The 17,053-nt window shown below is 31.6% G+C and overlaps 1 protein-coding gene across 1 annotated transcript in view; it reads left to right on the forward strand.

Moving 5' to 3' along the window:
• Nucleotides 1–17,053, forward strand: part of LOC124369324 (protein NipSnap) — a 39,227-nt gene that overhangs the window by 20,487 nt on the left and 1,687 nt on the right. The window lies entirely within an intron of this gene.

A 17,053-nucleotide genomic window follows, 5' to 3' on the forward strand; every position in this document is an offset into this window, starting at 1 on the left:
CACTTTTTTTGTTTAAAATCGTGATTTATCAGGGTGAAAATGTTGACTCTGATATAAAAAATTAAAAACAGCAAACTATATATTTTTTGGGAGTGCCGATGGCCGAGTGGTCTAAGTTGTTGGACTTTGGGTCTGAGATAGAGATAGTGCAGGTTCAAATCCTGTCTGTGACTATATAATTTTTTATCAGTTACATCGACCTTGTACTGTATCGACTCTCTCCCTTATTCTGTGGCCCATGAGGTTGGGTGGAACAAGATTTAGAAGGGGATCGGCCTCTTCTTTAAAAATAATAAATAAATACTGTTACTTTAAACTTTAATGAGGCATCATGGTATATTATATAAAAACCAGGTATAATATAACAAATTTATACATGTTTTTTACGTTCCTTTTTATAAATTGCAGTATATTGTAGCTATAATTTTATGTCCATGATTTGTAATTGAAGATATTAGCATATCAGTGAGCAAATATAATGGACATCAGCTAATTCTCAATGAGATCATAAAAGTAATAATTGTAAAATGTAATTTATAAATAAAAAAGGACAATGACCCACAAGTAATATTTTCGCCAAATTTCATATGATACAGTAAAAATGTTTAAACGAAATTAAATTAGATGACTTAAGTTTCCTCTCCATGTTTCACATGTATTTCTTCTATGTTTTACGTAAACTATTCTTTACTGAATACCCATATATAATTTATTTGTTTTGTGTGTTCATAACTCAGGAGTAAAAAAAAACCTTTTCCACTCCTTATTTTGTATGATTATATGCTTTTACAGAGTTATATTAGGCACTTGAATATCGGCTTAAATTTATTTTTAATTTTGTATTTTTTCATAAACATGGGGTTGGGTTGAATTCAAAAGAAACCTTAAAAAGAGTACAATAGACAGAATATAACTACTAAAATAGTACAGATATATTTATAACTTCATTTAATCATTTGAAACTTCTTATTAATGATATATGACATACTCATATTATGGAAATATATTATTTTACATTAATTTTATATTTCACAAAGTATGAAAAATTTAAAAAAATAGTAATTGTGCACTAACATGTTTTATATTTAATATTAAAGAGGCCTAAAACTAGTTTTATTCTGAATTACACGATGTCTCTGGCAAATTGTGCTCACAAAAAGGATCTAAGAAAATGTAAAGACTACAAGGAAATACATAAAGTTATAAGATTTTTTCACTAACAAATTACTTGCTATAAAATAGAACATGTACACATGTATTACTTTACCATTTATTCAAAAAACTATTTTAGCCCATCACAATAGTAGTATATAGTGATGGTCTTTGTGTCTTCTTAACTCAGTATAGTAAACATTTCTTATGATTAAATCATGTTGTTTTAATGATTATGGTTTATTGAAATTTGTATTTATTCTTATTGGTGTTGGTTTATTTCTAATGTTATAACATCCTTCTCAGTTACATTTGTATGTTTCTTTTATAATTTAAATAACATATTTTTTCTGATTAAACCGTGTTGTTTTAATGATTGTGGTTTATTGAAATTTATATTTATTCTTGTTGGTGTTGGTTTATTTCTAATGTAATGTTTCTTTATTATAATCTAAATAACATATTTTTTAATTTCCTTGTACTTCCTGCTCTGTTATTATGTTGATATTAAGTAACAGTACAATATTCCTTTATATTACTTTCACTATTTTAACCTTCAGATAATAGTTGTCTAACAAAATATATTTGTATAGTTACATGGACCATAACTACACAATGATATATATCTTCTCTTCTTTCTCTCTGTCATTTTATTTATGGTATAGTTTATTTATAAATGAGCATTTTATGGTCACTACCCTGCAATTTTAATATCAAGGTTTATGCAAATTTTAATGGTATTAAAACAATTTACCTTGAAAATTGTGTTTTTAAACGGGACTGATTCTAATTCTTAATCCTGAAATTTTTGGTTCCAAGTAACAAAATTCATAGCTCATTCTGGATTTTTAGTACTTATACAACTAATTTTGTATATTGATGGTTTAAAGAGCTAGCAGTTACTGGCTTTAATTTAAATATTACTTTTGACTTAACTTTTATTTGTATGTAATTTCATATGAATAGGCATAATTGTTAGTCAATTGCTTCCCTATAAAGGCTCCTGTACAATTTAAGTTCTTTCTTAGAGACTCAAGATGTTTTGATCCAATGCACCGATTTTATCATTGAAACCAATGCCGCCTAAACTAATCATCATAAGCAGCAAGCTGTATAAGATGTGTTGAGTCCACTAGGATATTCATTCATAAAACAAGGGAGATTTTAAATTGAAAAAAAGAAATTAAACTTAAACCATTTTAATCTTTAATTTTTTATAGAAGAATTTTAAGATTCTCATTTTAAGGTGTGATTTATACACATCCCATTGCTTTTTAGTTGTTTCAACATTCCTGGCGGAGCAAGTACTTTCTGTGAATCAATCTTTATTGAAATTAAATAAACTCTATATATATCATACCTTTAGAGTAATATTTCACATAAAAATAATGGTTGAAAATTTAACGTTGTTCCTATTAGGAAAAAAAACAAAATCAACAAAATGTTGAAATTATTGCCAATTATTAGCAGATTTGATCAATGCTGTTAAGCAAATTTTCAACACAGATAAATTAACAAAATTCTCTATTGTAGGTGCAAAAGAAGTGATAGTAGGTAAAACATGGCTACTAACATGATTTCATTCAGTTAACTCGCAATAAGTTGCATATCTGTCTTTTCGACATCGTACATTACAGTTATTACAGGACTTTTTGTTTAATATTAAAAATGAAATAGTCAAACAACAATATTTTTGTGTTTATTTAAGCTTTTTTTATCTTTGATTGAAATTTTTAACAATTTTGTTCAAAACTATATGTAGTTCCGTTCTTTGGGATATTGAATAAGTCCATCATTGTGGCATTGATCTGTTTGTGGTGATGGGGTGACGAGTGGAAGGGGTTAGTACAGTTTTGGTGATGGCAGACGGGCAGTGACAAGAATCTTGGTTGACTAACGCTAACAGGTGCACTCTATGAGTAACCTCATCGCACTGCTGGTCGCATATAAGATTTGTCAAGCAACAAACACGTACATGTCTATACAGTACGAGGGGGTACCCAAAAGAAACAGGAGTAGCATTGCTGTGAGCGAAGCTTTTGTAGTGCGCATTACTGCTGCTAGGTGTGTATAGCGAAACTCATAACCAGTTCAGTGCCGCCTGTATTGTCAATTTGGCTTGTTTCGTTCATCTGCAGTGATTGTTTTTGCTATTGCTATTTTGTTGTTTCGATTTTTATGATGGCAAGTTTACGTGAACAACGTGTAGCTGTGAAAATTTGTTTTCTACTCGGTAAAAATGCTGCTGAAACTGTTTTAATGTTAAATAATACCACAATCTTTGACAGAAAATCAGGATAAGTTTCAAGCTGTTTCAAAACATGACATGTTACCACTCTATGTTCCTTTTGATTGTCAGTCGGAGCCCGAGGAACAAACTTGGCAGCAACCCTTTTCATTCTCAAATCTTCTGTTAAAATTCGCTGAACCGAGCTCCAAGATAACCCACTAATCTCTGACAGTTTGTCAATTGTCTTTCGACGGTCTGTGAGCACAAACTGTAGGATTATTTCAATATTTTTGTCGATTCGGGCAGTTGATGGACATTCAAAATGGAGGTTTGTCATCAATCGATATGTTGCTTTTTAAAATCGAGCAAACCACTCATAACGAGTTTTTACTGTAGCGTAGGTAAGCTGTTTTCAATATTACAAAATGTAATCAATTTAATATCAAACATTCAAAATAATGGTTAACTATAAAAAATTAAAGAATATGTTTTTATTTTTACATGTGTTATTATATTTTACTATAAAATGTTTTACTTTTATTATGTATTATAAATTAAACTTAATTACTGATGAAATACCTGTTCCTCTATGTGTACCTACATTTAACTTAATTAAAACACCCTCAAACTTTCTATTGTTAAAAATCATCATATCAGCATTATGTAAATGCTTTCCATTTGCTATTGTATTTTTGGGCTTCAAATTAAAAATGATGGCAGTTTCACTTAATATACGGAACTAAGTTATTTCGGAGTTGAGGCTGGCCATGGAACTTCTACTAATAAGTCTGATTAAATTCTCTCTTGTTATATCTTGATTTCCCAGTAAGGTTCTCTTAGTATCGTACTTTAGTATATAGACTTACTCATTTTGCTTAAAAAGATCAGTCCCCTTTAGAATCAAACTTAGAGCAGGAGCAGGTGAATATTGAGTCGTGGATTATTTAATTTAGTTTAATGCAACACTTGCGCTTTAAAAATGAAAATTTTTTTACCTATATTGTTCGCTTAATTCACTGCTTGTTTTTAATTTAATGCCTATATTTTTGTGTTTTTTATGGATTAGCTGAATTAGATTAAAACACATCTCACATAGTTGGCTTACTAGTCCGTTAGCCAGTTCAGCCCTCGAGTTTTGCCTGTTGCATTGCTTGCTTTGCTTATGCATTCATCTTGGCTGTTCCCCGGCACCCCTATCCTTTCTTCATCTTGGTTACGTTGTGTTCATAGAAGATTTACATACTTGTGATTACATAATAAGGTAAGAAATTTACTTATATATTTTTGAAAAGATTTTAGTTAGTTAAATAAGTGAATCCTAAAGGAATTTTAAGTGGGTCTTACATGTAATTGGTTTAATTAAACTTAATTTTTTAGATTCGTTAATTTTTCAGATTGAAATTTGAATGTTTGTACTGATAAGTATACAATTTTAAAGCTGATTAAAAATGTTATTATTGTTTGTTTTATATTATAAATGTTCTATAAATATATTAAAAGAAATATATCTAGCTAATATATTTGGTACAGTTATATAGAAAGAAAACATACTAAAAAAGGATTATTTCAATACACATACTATACATTTAGATTTTACTGTCTTATCTTACTTCTTTTATTTATTTTTGGCATACTTAATACTTATTTATTTGTTATGTTTCATATTATGTCCTTGCTGATCCTTCATTTACTGTTCTTTTCATTTAGTCTTTGCTTTTTCACTAAATACATTATGGGGTTTAGAATTAAGTTCAAATTTATTCAAAATAAGTTAAAAAATTACTTTAGTAAATTTTGTTTCATAAATCAATCAATCAATAATTTTATTTATACATTGCGTAACAAGGTCAAGGTACATTGTTATGGACTAAACATTCTAAAATGTAGTGTAGCCTATATATAGAGCTACACAAAGCCATACAAAAAAATTAGGTTTAAAAAGTATAACATTTAAAACGTAAAACAATAATAACAGTAAGTTAACATTTAAAACAACAACGAGCAACAGTGATTAAAAAATGGATATAATTTTAACAAGACGTAGACTCTACGGATCACTAATGTTAAATGAAATAAATATCAATAGTGCTGTTCAGGTATTCTTGGACACTATAAAAGGGATTATTAACAAACCAGATATTTACAACATACTTAAATTCATCAATAGTTACAGCATTACTAGAAATAGGCAATTTGTTAAACAACTTTCTACTTAATAGTTGAGATGCTTTCAGTCTTGCTAAGTATAGAGTAGGTTGACATAGAAGTTTGTATCTTAATCTGTAAACAGTTATGACTAATTAACTTGTTATTGATTTTATATTGAAAAATGGACACTGACAAGTTTAATTCTTCATAACCTATTTTATTAACATATTTTTATAGTTCTCATATATAATCCAGAAAATGCAGTATTAAATGAAAAAGTCTAATCCAGCTCTACCTGTATTTATAACATGATCCTCTGTTGCAAAAATACCTTATTAGCAATTAATAACACCCCAGTTAGTAGATGATCTCTTTCCCCACCAGGAGGTAGGGGAAGAGGAACGACATAACCTGAGCCTTCAGTGTCTGCACTGCCAACTAATCTGTTCGGGCTCATTGTTATGTATGTGTGTTAGGCCTAACATGTATTCCTTAAACATTTTATAATGTTCATGTTTAAATTATTGAACCTGGATGTGTTTTCATCAAATGGTATATTTTTCATATTTTAACTTTCATTAAACTTTACGATTTTTAAACGCTTGATGATGTGATTAGTTTAAAAAAATTATTGTAAAATACATAAAACACAGTACATGTATGGACTGATAACAAGATTAAGTACACATATTTGTAGATAATTATGTTCGTAGTATACTTAATCATTCTTTCCCCGCTTGTTTCTTCTGAAAATCAATCGGTAATATTTCCTTTTGTTATTCTATTTTGAGTATGTTTTAATACACTAACATATAATTGGTGAAATGTTTTCTTCCTTTTAACTTTTATTCAGGTGTTTAGTTTGTAGTTATATATATATATATATATATATATATATATATATATTTCAATAAATAATTTCTATAAGTTAAAATGGGAATTAATGGTGTAAAATTATGTTAAATTTTATTGTAATAAGAGCATTCAATAAATTAAACATATCGTACATTCCATTTCATTAAACAAAGTTAATTAGGCATAAACTAATAAAAATACAATGCTGGGCTTGTGACTTGGGCTAGTATCAACCAGTCAACTCAGTTTTCAACCTTTTGTTTACTTATTTAGTGTTCTCATTGCCTTATCTTTACAGTATTCTGTATTTATTTAAGTAACATGTTTCCTACCACAGTTTACAAGAGTAGTGAGCTACAGGTCACAAAATTGGACACTGGGCCACTTTATATATAAATAACACCACAACATCTTTCCAGAAATCTTGCACAGTCGAATGTTGATAACACGAACCTGAAAGGACAGGAAAAAAAATTTTAGGTACCAAATATTTAGAGAAAACAAAGTTTGTATAGCCAAGGGTAAAAATAACTGACTTCGAGATATATAGAGTCATAGGTTGCTGAACTTGAACTTGGTAGGAAATATTCACAAAGGAATGTGGTAGCAAATTTTAAAGTGTGGTATATGACACTGAAGTAATCAGGTGAATTTACAACCAGTGATGAGGGGTGGGGAAGATTCTTATCACAACATGAAAGTTTGTATTACCATTTTTGGTTCGCCTTACAAGTGCAGTTGTTGAAATGTATACTCATTGAGGTACTCATCTTAAACTTTGATAAGCAAATCGACTAGAACTTCAAATTATACAGGTTTAATATAATGTTCCTGACAATAGAATATTCTACTTATCAAGTTGTTTGTAACACAATATTTGAGTTGTTAAAGTAAATTTAACATTGGCTACAACCAATAAATGATGTGTCATGTTCTAAAGAGGTTAAATATATATACAGTGTTATACTATGAGTATTAAAATACATGTTTTTATATCCAAGGGAGTTGTAGTATATTTTATGCAGAATGCTTGATTTAAAAACAATGTATTCCTTATAAAAATATGAAATTGTTTTATTTTATTTATAGAGTTACAAATTTAATAGAAATAATAAAAATAAAATTGCTTCTAGTAATGTTTATTGGGCTAATTGAATTTAATGTGTAAAACTACCAGTGAAGACGGCTACAATCTGTAAAAAACTCATAAAATAAGAAACTGAAACATATCGATTGTAATGGTTTTTAATTTAGTTTATTGGAGTTGTCTTGAAATATTCTCTGTTATCCTAACTGGGGGAAGGAGAGAGAGTGATTGTGTAGAGAAAGATTCTTGTAAGATTTTTCAAGCAATCTCCATCTTTTGAGATATAAAGTGAACTAGTAAATCCAGTACATCTTTAAAACATTTTTATCTTTTGTCATCCAAAAATAACTTAAGCTTTTAACTTTTAAATTCTATTTTTAACTATTTAACGGAGATAACTACAAGACTAGAGCACTGGTGAAAATTGCACATAACATAAACTCTTATATTTCACCTTTACTAATAACATCATCAAGATGAGAAAACAGAACAGATGAGATCTGGTAAAAATAAACTTGGATTAGGGCTGTAAACTGCTTCATACTAGTTTTCCAAATTATAGCAATGTTTTAGGTCCTCTTTTGAGATCATTGTCTACATTACTTTTCATGACACAGCTTCAACCGTCTCAAAACTTTTTCCTTTCAGTGTAAATTCACTTTTGGGAAACGAAAAAGTCACAGGTAACTAACAAGGTGTTGTGAGTAGGGTGGATTTTGCAACACGGTGATGCCATGCTTAGCCAGAAATTACTTGATCAATAATGTATGGGCCAGGGTATTGTCCGGGTGAAGGAACCATGTCTGGTTTTCTCACAACTCGAGTCGCTTTCTTCTTAATTTTTTCATGAGGTATAGATAAGATTTCTAAATAATAGTCCTTATTCACTGTAACCTTCAGGCAATCAATTCACGAACAAGATTTTATTGGAAATAAATGTAAAAAAGGAATAGTAACGTTGCTTTGAATTTTTAGTCAGATACTAATGAAGACCACAGCCTAGAACTGCCCTTAGCGGCAGTTTGGGTCGGAACTGCTCCATATTTCAAGCCGAAATCTATGGTATCCTAGCCTGTGCCAACCTAGGCCTCACCAGAAGGTACCAGGGAATGAACATCTGTATAATGTCAGACAGTCAGGCAGCTCTTAAAGCTCTTGACTCCAACAGCATTTCATCCAGGCTTGTGTGGGAGTGCTTTAACACTCTCTGCAAGCTTGGATCACGCAACTGTGTGCGTCTTGGTTGGGTACCGGGCCACACAGGCATAGGTGGCAACGAATGCGCCGACAGGCTTGCCAAAAGCGGAGCAAGCATGCCATACACCGGTCCAGAACCGAGTTGTGGTATAAGCAAGTCAGCCGCTTACCAAAGTATAAACAAATGGTCCAGGAAGACACACCGCTTGCAGTGGCAGAGTCACCAAGGACAAGCACTCGGCAAAAGACTGCTTGCCGATTCTAGCTCCGGATTCACCAGATGGCTGATGGGGCTGGGCAGGGATCGGGTTAAGCAAGTGATTGCCTTGATCACTGGACACGGCCACTTCAGGAAACACCTAAACACTCTAGGTTTACGAAATGAGGACTCGGAGTGTAGACTCTGCAATAAGTCTGAAGAGACTGCAAAACACATAATACTGGACTGTGAGAGACTGGGAGCAAGGAGAAGGGCTCTTTTCGGTGATAAACAACCAGGCGACGAACCAGATGCTAGTATCGGGGAAAAGCTTCTTAGCCTAATTAAGGGCACGAAGATAGGCTTACCCCTCTAACATCAAAGGGGCACACAATAAGCTCAGGTTGACGTGTGAGGATCTATGAATCCACCCCAATATCCCAAAGGAAAAAAAAAAAAAAAAAGACCACAGCCTGACAGAGAGGTGGGCAGCTGGTTGTCTGGTAGAATAGAGAGGGCGGTTATGTAGCATTTGACTTTGAGTGCCACTTTGTTGCCTGGCTAGAAAATCTGTCCTGTTCTTTTAGCCAGACCTTACGTGGTTGTCTAACTATTGTACAGTTACACGGTGCTGTATTCAAATTCAATCTATTTTCATGAACAATACAAGAGTGTACATATAATTTCAGTGCATTTTTAGTAAAAGTTTGGCAACATATTTATTTATACAAACAAAACAATACATATTTTCATTAATAACCAGAGAGTCTAGATGTATTATATTTTTCACTGTACCTCTAAATATCCTAAATTGTAATCACAAAATTACACTGTTGGTTTTGAATACTGGTTTGACTTACCATGCTTTTACCTCTCAAATAGCTTCAAGTAGAGGGGATACAAAATATACTTCTTTGTAAACAAATGATTATTTTTGAATAAAGAGTTTGAATTGAATTAACTTCAATAACTTTTGGAGCCCAGTAAAAAGAAAGCTAAGCCGTATTCCCAAAAGTTTGACAAGAAAATCATTTAACCTTATCAATTCAAAAGTTATCTGTTTGTTTACTATTCCAAGAAACAGTAGTAATAACAGTGATATGGATAGGGAATGCAAACATGGGCTGACTGATAATTGTTACATATGCAACTTTGAGCAGAAGTTTAAAAGTAAATGAACTACTTTGTTGCTTGTTACATATGCACCTATAAATAAGTTTAAAAGTAAATCAATTATTTTTGGATTGGTACATATATACAGGGTGTTCAATAAAAGTGCTCCAATACTTAGGGATTTTGTTCTACACTTAAAAATGATTAAAAAAGTTTATATTAAGGTATCTCCTAAAACCTTTTGTTTTCCGTTTATCTATCTGTATGTGGTTTTTATAAGCAATTATATCTTTTGAACTAGTTAAGATAAAGTTATGAAACTTAAGAATTGTATTAATCTTTGGTAGATCTTTTTGGAAATAAAATATTAATAAAATCCTAACATCCTAAAATCCTATTAATAATGACTTACAGTTTTTGGAGAAAAAAACTTCATGTATTTGAAGAGGACTGTAATTATGTTTTTTAGGAGTTAAGACAGGCTACTTAGTAGTAACATACTACCGAATTTATTTTCCGTAGCGAACTCATAAACATTTAAAGTGTAATTCATTAAACTTACAAAAATTAATTTATAAAATAATTACAAACAGGAAGTGGAGCATTACAGGTCTGATAGCCCAGGGGTCTGGTCTAGACCGTTGGACTTTGAGTCTGAGTTAGAGATAGCCCAGGTTCCAATCCTGTCTGAGACCCTTGCATTTTTTATCAGTACCATGACCTTGTACTGTATCACTCTCCCCCTTATTCTGTTTGATAAGATCCTGGCACAGGCCAGTGGCCCATGGGGACAGACAGAGTAAAGCTTAACAGGGGATCAGCTTCTCCTTTAAAAAAACAAAAAAATTAACTGATAGCACGGTAAAGCACTCTCCTACCAATTCATAGATCCTGAGTTAAATCTCACTTGTTTCCACATATATTTTTATCACTGATTTTTACTAATAAATTTAAACAATATATTTTGTTTATTGTGGTTGAACATAGTATTTTATTTTTACTAATTAACCCTTATAACCCCGACGTCCGTACTATACGGACGTCGTAAAAATGGCGTCAACTCCCGACGTCCGTATAGTGCGGACGTGCACTTTTTATTACTTTACTGGCCACCTATTTCACCAAATGCTTTGAAATTTCACAGACTTGTGCACAAAGATATTTTGCATCGAAATATATTAATTTGTAATGGTTTGACTTCGTATTTTGTCAGTCTGTGACTGAGCAATTGCAGTTCGTCTCGACTGACTGCTCACGCTTGTTGCAGACAGCTGTATATCACGTGGTTGTGAATATTCCGTTTTCTTCACAGTTTTAGGTTAAAGCAGTATAAAGTACGGCAGTTAAAGTTTAGTTTATTGTTTGTTTTATTTCAAAATGAGTAAAAGACATTGTTCAAAGTCTCCCGTAAGTGAAAATACAATAATTAGTAACCTAGTTGCAAATGGTGTGGATGTGATTAGTGACGACGATTTGAGTGATGGATATCTTGAAAATTTACATTTTGTAGTGATTTAAATATTGTTTTAAAACTTTTTTAAAATTTGGATTATGAACAGTTTTAGTTATTTTGTCAGAAATAACTTTGGTTTTATGTTTATTTTAAGTACTGTGAATTTCAAAGGTCTTGTTACATTGCCTTGCCCAGAAATGGCAAAAAGAAAAATGTACACGGCTTTACAAAAATTGATGTTACTCCACTTGTAAATAAGGTAGGCCTATAATTTTTGTTTCCTTTTATTAAGGATTAAATATATCATAAAGTAAATGGGTATTTTTGTGTCAAATATTTTTTTATATATATGGTTTCCATGATCAAACTTGAAATTTTTTCATTTTTATTTATTTTTTATATATGTATATGCATTAAAAAAAACTACTTTCAAAATAATAATTTTATTTGTATATTTCTGTAAGCTACATGTATAAAGAAGTAAAACAAAAAAAGAATTACCTAAATATCTTAAAAAATAACTGAGTTATGAATTTTTTACAAAACCCTTACATTTTGTCTGAAAATGGCTTGGGATTTCTGGCACATCACTTGATTTAATGGCCGGGGTTAAAAGGGTTAAACATTAGCTAATAACACAAGCTACATATACAGGGTGATTCATGAAGTTCTCCCCCCACTTCTACAGCACATTGTACTAGTAAAAATAATGAAAAATGTTTATATAAACATAGGTCCCGAAAACACTTCGTTAGCGAGTTACAGCTAGCGAAAGATTTCGCCTGAATTCCTGGGTAAAGAGTAAAAATAAAGCCATACTGAACTTTTGGAAAGGTTAATTAAGTAAGAAATATCGTGGATTCTTATGTATTTTTACCTGATAAAGCTAATAAAATAGGTTTCAGAACTGTACCTGTAGTAGTTTTTGAGGGATTCAGGGTTAAATGCAAAAAATTGGGGCACGAAACAATGTTTTTTTTAAGTTTGATGTACAATAACTTTGTTAAATTGGTAATAAATACATAAAATCAACAAACATTAATTGTAGAGAATTTAATTCTGAGAAAATTGATATAATCAAAGTCCAAAATAAAACAGAAATAAGTACCAACAAATCGATTTTATTCAGTATAATACATTACTAGCTGTAAAGAAATACCGTACGGTATTTAGTTAAAATAAAACAAAAACAAAATGTTTGTTCCTTAATGATGAGATAAATTGAGAAAACAAGATTAACTGTTAAATAATTTTGTTTGTAAATAAAAATATCATGTTTTATTAAATTGTATTATTTTTTTTTTAATAAAAAATTTACATCAAATGTTCGAAAATAAATGAAGAAAAACATTTTCCCATTATTGTTTAATAATAGTCGAAATGCAGTTTTTTTCTTTTATTAATTTCTAAGTTGGTAACCGCACGAATAACAGCTGATCAACAATGGTATTCTGTACTGTTATGTTTAGAACTGTGTATTAGTGGTGTTTTGCAAGCTACAGCAGGAGATCGGGTTCTGTGAAATCGTGTTATTAAATGCAATTTTTCTGTGAGTTATAATTCGATTGTTTATTCAGCGAAAAAAATGCCTTACTTATTTACATCAGAGGAATACGCTGATATGGTTTTTATTTTGGGTTACTGTAATGGTAATGCTAGAGCTGCTGTAGAAGAATATGAACTACGTTACCCTAATAGGAGGATTCCAGATACCAAAACAATTTCAGGAACTTTTCGTACTCTTCGGGAAACAGGATCACTACCAAGTACTAGAACCAATTATGAACGAGCTGTCCAACTTGATGATGATATTGTTATTAATGCTGTTTCATCGCAGTCCAGTGTAAGTACACGACGTATTTCTAGGCGGATAGGAGTTTCGCAGTCAACGGTGTGGAGGTCACTTAATCGAAACAAATTGTATCCGTTTCATAAACAAAAGGTTCAACATCTACAGCTAGGGGATGGTCCGCTTTCGCTTGGAGTTTTTGCAACTTTTTGAATATTAATAATCAACTCTACAAGCGTATTTTGTTTACGGATGAGGCACAAATTCACTCGGGATGGTGTCAATAACTTGCACAATGAACACTCATGGCAGAAGAAAATCCACATGAGGTAGTGGAACACAACTTTCAACACCGATTTAGTGTCAATGTCTGGTGTGGCCTTTTGCACAATCGGCTGATTGGACCTTTCATATTACCCTGGACGCCTAAATGCTGAGTTCTATTTGCATTTACTTCAAGAAGAGTTGCCCGCAGCTGTTAGAGAATGTTCCTTTACATCTCAGACAAAATTTGTACTTCCAGCATGACGGAGCACCTCCCCACTTTTCACGTGCCGTCTCTGCTTACTTAAATCATCAATTTCCTGGACACTGGATTGGTCGTGGAGGGCCTCACCCTTGGCCACCAAGATCACCAGATCTATCTCCATTGTATTATTGCATCTGGGGATGGATGAAAGACATTGTATACAAGACAAAAGTGAATTCTCGTGATGAATTAATTGCCCGTATTATGGATTCGGCTGTGCAGATACAGGGAAGTCCTGAAAAATTAAGAAACGCAACAAAAGCAATACACAAACGTGCTGCAAAATGTATTGATAATGATGGCCTCATTTTCGAACATCTATTATAAAAAGGTGCGTTACGGTTGGCCCCAACCTGATTAATTTTGCTTAAAACTAGTAATGTATTATACTGAATAAAATAGATTTTTTGGTACTTATTTCTGTTTTATTTTAGACTTTGATTATATAAATTTTCTCAGAATTAAATTCTCTACAATTAATGTTTGTTGATTTTATGTATTTATTACCAATTTAACAAAGTTATTGTACATCAAACTTAAAAAAACATTGTTTCGTGCCCCAATTTTTTGCATTTAACCCTGAATCCCTCAAAAACTACTACAGTACAGTTCTGAAACCTATTTTATTAGCTTTATCAGGTAAAAATACATAAGAATCCCACGATATTTCTTACTTAATTAACCTTTCCAAAAGTTCAGTATGGCTTTATTTTACTCTTTACCCAGGAATTCAGGCAAAATCTTTCGCTAGCTGTAACTCCGCTAACGAAGCGTTTTCGACCTATGTTTATATAACATTTTTTCATTATTTTTACTAGTACAATGTGCTGTAGAAGTGGGGGGAGAACTTCGTGAATCACCCTGTATTTATACTGGCTAGCTTAATAATAATCAGTGTAAAAAATGTGTTTAAATATTTTGATTATTTGCTTTTCTAATACTAAAATATATTTAGAAACAAAACAATTACCCATATAGTAAATAAAATGGTTAAATCCCAGGAAAATAGTAATTTTAAAATCAGTGACTTGGTATTTGCTAAAGTAAAGGGATAACCCTTTTGGCCTGAAAGAATAACTGATATTAACCATAAGAAACGAAAGAACATTACCAAGTTTTGTCATGTTTTATTCAATTATGAGACGTCACTGATTAATAAAAGTGATATCTACCACAATAATGAAAATAAGATAAAATATTCAGTAGAGTCTGTTGCAAATAAACATAAAGACATCTATAAAAAAAACTCTTTGTGAAATTGAAAAATATGGAAAAACTCAGCAAAATATAAAAGTAAAATATCTTATTTTAATATTAATAAAAACTCTATCAAGTCATAAAAACACTCTCCTGGAAAACAAGAAATCTCCAATTTTCACTCTATATCACTGTCTGGTGAAAGATCTCTGTGTAAAAAACATTTCATTTTCATCTGTGCAAACAGAAGTATTATTAAACCTGGATGACAATAGAAAAACGTATGAAATACAGAAGCATAATAGTAATAATAATATTCTTACTAGACAGGCATTATTAGAAAATAAATGGGTCACAGATTATACTATCCAACTGTACTATGATAGTCTGACATCTTCTGTTTTATGCTCTCATAAAGTGTGTTGCTTATGAATCCAGTGGTGACAGTGGCAATAAAATGCCTGTATGATATAGAGCATATTGTCACCCTGTTGGACTTTTCAGGCAGAACTCATATCTTCTTCCCTGTTTATGTCTTGCAACTTCAAGAAAAATAAGATCCTGAAGATACACATAATTGATATAAAATAGAAGGCACACACTAGAGTCTGTTATTGTTCATAAAAAGTTTATCCAAAGTCTTGTATTTTGATTCATGTGGAACTTACAATTTGACTCATTTTAAAAAATTGCTGAGCAAGTGTGGGGACTGTTGAATAAAGATACAGAAATGAATTTTCAGATTGTGACATTTCTTCAACAATCCAATTCGGTTCATTGTGGTATCTACATGACAATTTTAATGACATATTTCTGCAAATGATAAAATATAATATATCCTAAACTCATTGGGAGAAGATGGTAGTGTAATTTCTTGCAAAATCAAGCATTCAATTGTTAACAAATAGAGCCTAGTTGGCTTTTTTATGGCACAATTTTCAATTGCTGGAATCTGAGATGATTTCTGGCATGATGTTTCATCGGTCTGAGTCTCAAACAATTCAAACACAGGTAGAGTTCAGTAAATCTACAAGAAAATCTGTGCAACAACACTTTATTCAAGATAAAGAAGAAACGAACAAAACAAAAACTCCAAAGAAAATCAGCAGAAAAGGTTCAATTAAGAATAATGGTTCAGAACTTGCCCTCACAAATAGTTTCGAGGTACTATCAAGCAAAAATCTAGAAAACCAAACTAAAGAAGGGACAATAAGTTTACCTTGAAAAAATCATCGTAAAATTTGGAACGAAATTAAACATGAGCAATTCGAATGTCCTCAATTAAAACAAGTCAAAGTTGAACTTTCTGCGGACAGCCAAGGAAAGGGCCTTCCTGAAATTATTGGCAGATGTATGCGGATGCTCGGGGGCAGATATCTATGGTAAGGCAACAAGGTCAAAACATAAACCTATTATTTTAATAGCAGGAACCAATGACACGTTGAAAAATTCTCTACAAACCATCTACACAAACCAGCAAATTGGAAATTAAACTTATGGGCTTCAATGAAACATGTCCAGTTTGCATGACAACTAATTTCCTCCTCAATTTGATCTGCACCCTACCAATAGAATTCATTATGACATATCATTGGCAAACAACTGTATAAGAGAACTTGTCTTGAGAATGAATAATGTTTACTTGATTGACTGATTGTTTCGAAAAACATCACTTTTCACATCACTGAATGCCTCTGAACTAAAAAGGGAAAAGGAAGCTAGCTGTCATGATAGTTGATTTTGTAAAATATATTGAGGCTAAACAGTATATTATAACAAATAGTATAGTAAATATAACAGGAACTAATATGGCAGATGTTATTAAACAGCACAAACAGGACAAGACAGGATTTACCTCCCTGGAATTTTTCCAGTGACCAATGATTCACATCATATGACAGTAGAAGTGGCTGTGGTTTTCAAAAACCATTTTAGGAAGCCTATGGCTCCACATCGTCTTACCAACCACCCGTCTCTTCAAAACAGTAAAACTGGTGCATCAGTGTATAGCAGGGTGAACCTGATAGAAGTTTTATTTTTATATCTTTGCTCTCTTTTCATCAAGCCTTTAAAAATGATTTTAAAAATACTTTTTGTTAACCCA

The sequence above is a fragment of the Homalodisca vitripennis genome, chromosome X, assembly GCF_021130785.1.
Source record: "Homalodisca vitripennis isolate AUS2020 chromosome X, UT_GWSS_2.1, whole genome shotgun sequence".
Classification (NCBI taxonomy): Eukaryota; Metazoa; Arthropoda; class Insecta; order Hemiptera; family Cicadellidae; genus Homalodisca; species Homalodisca vitripennis.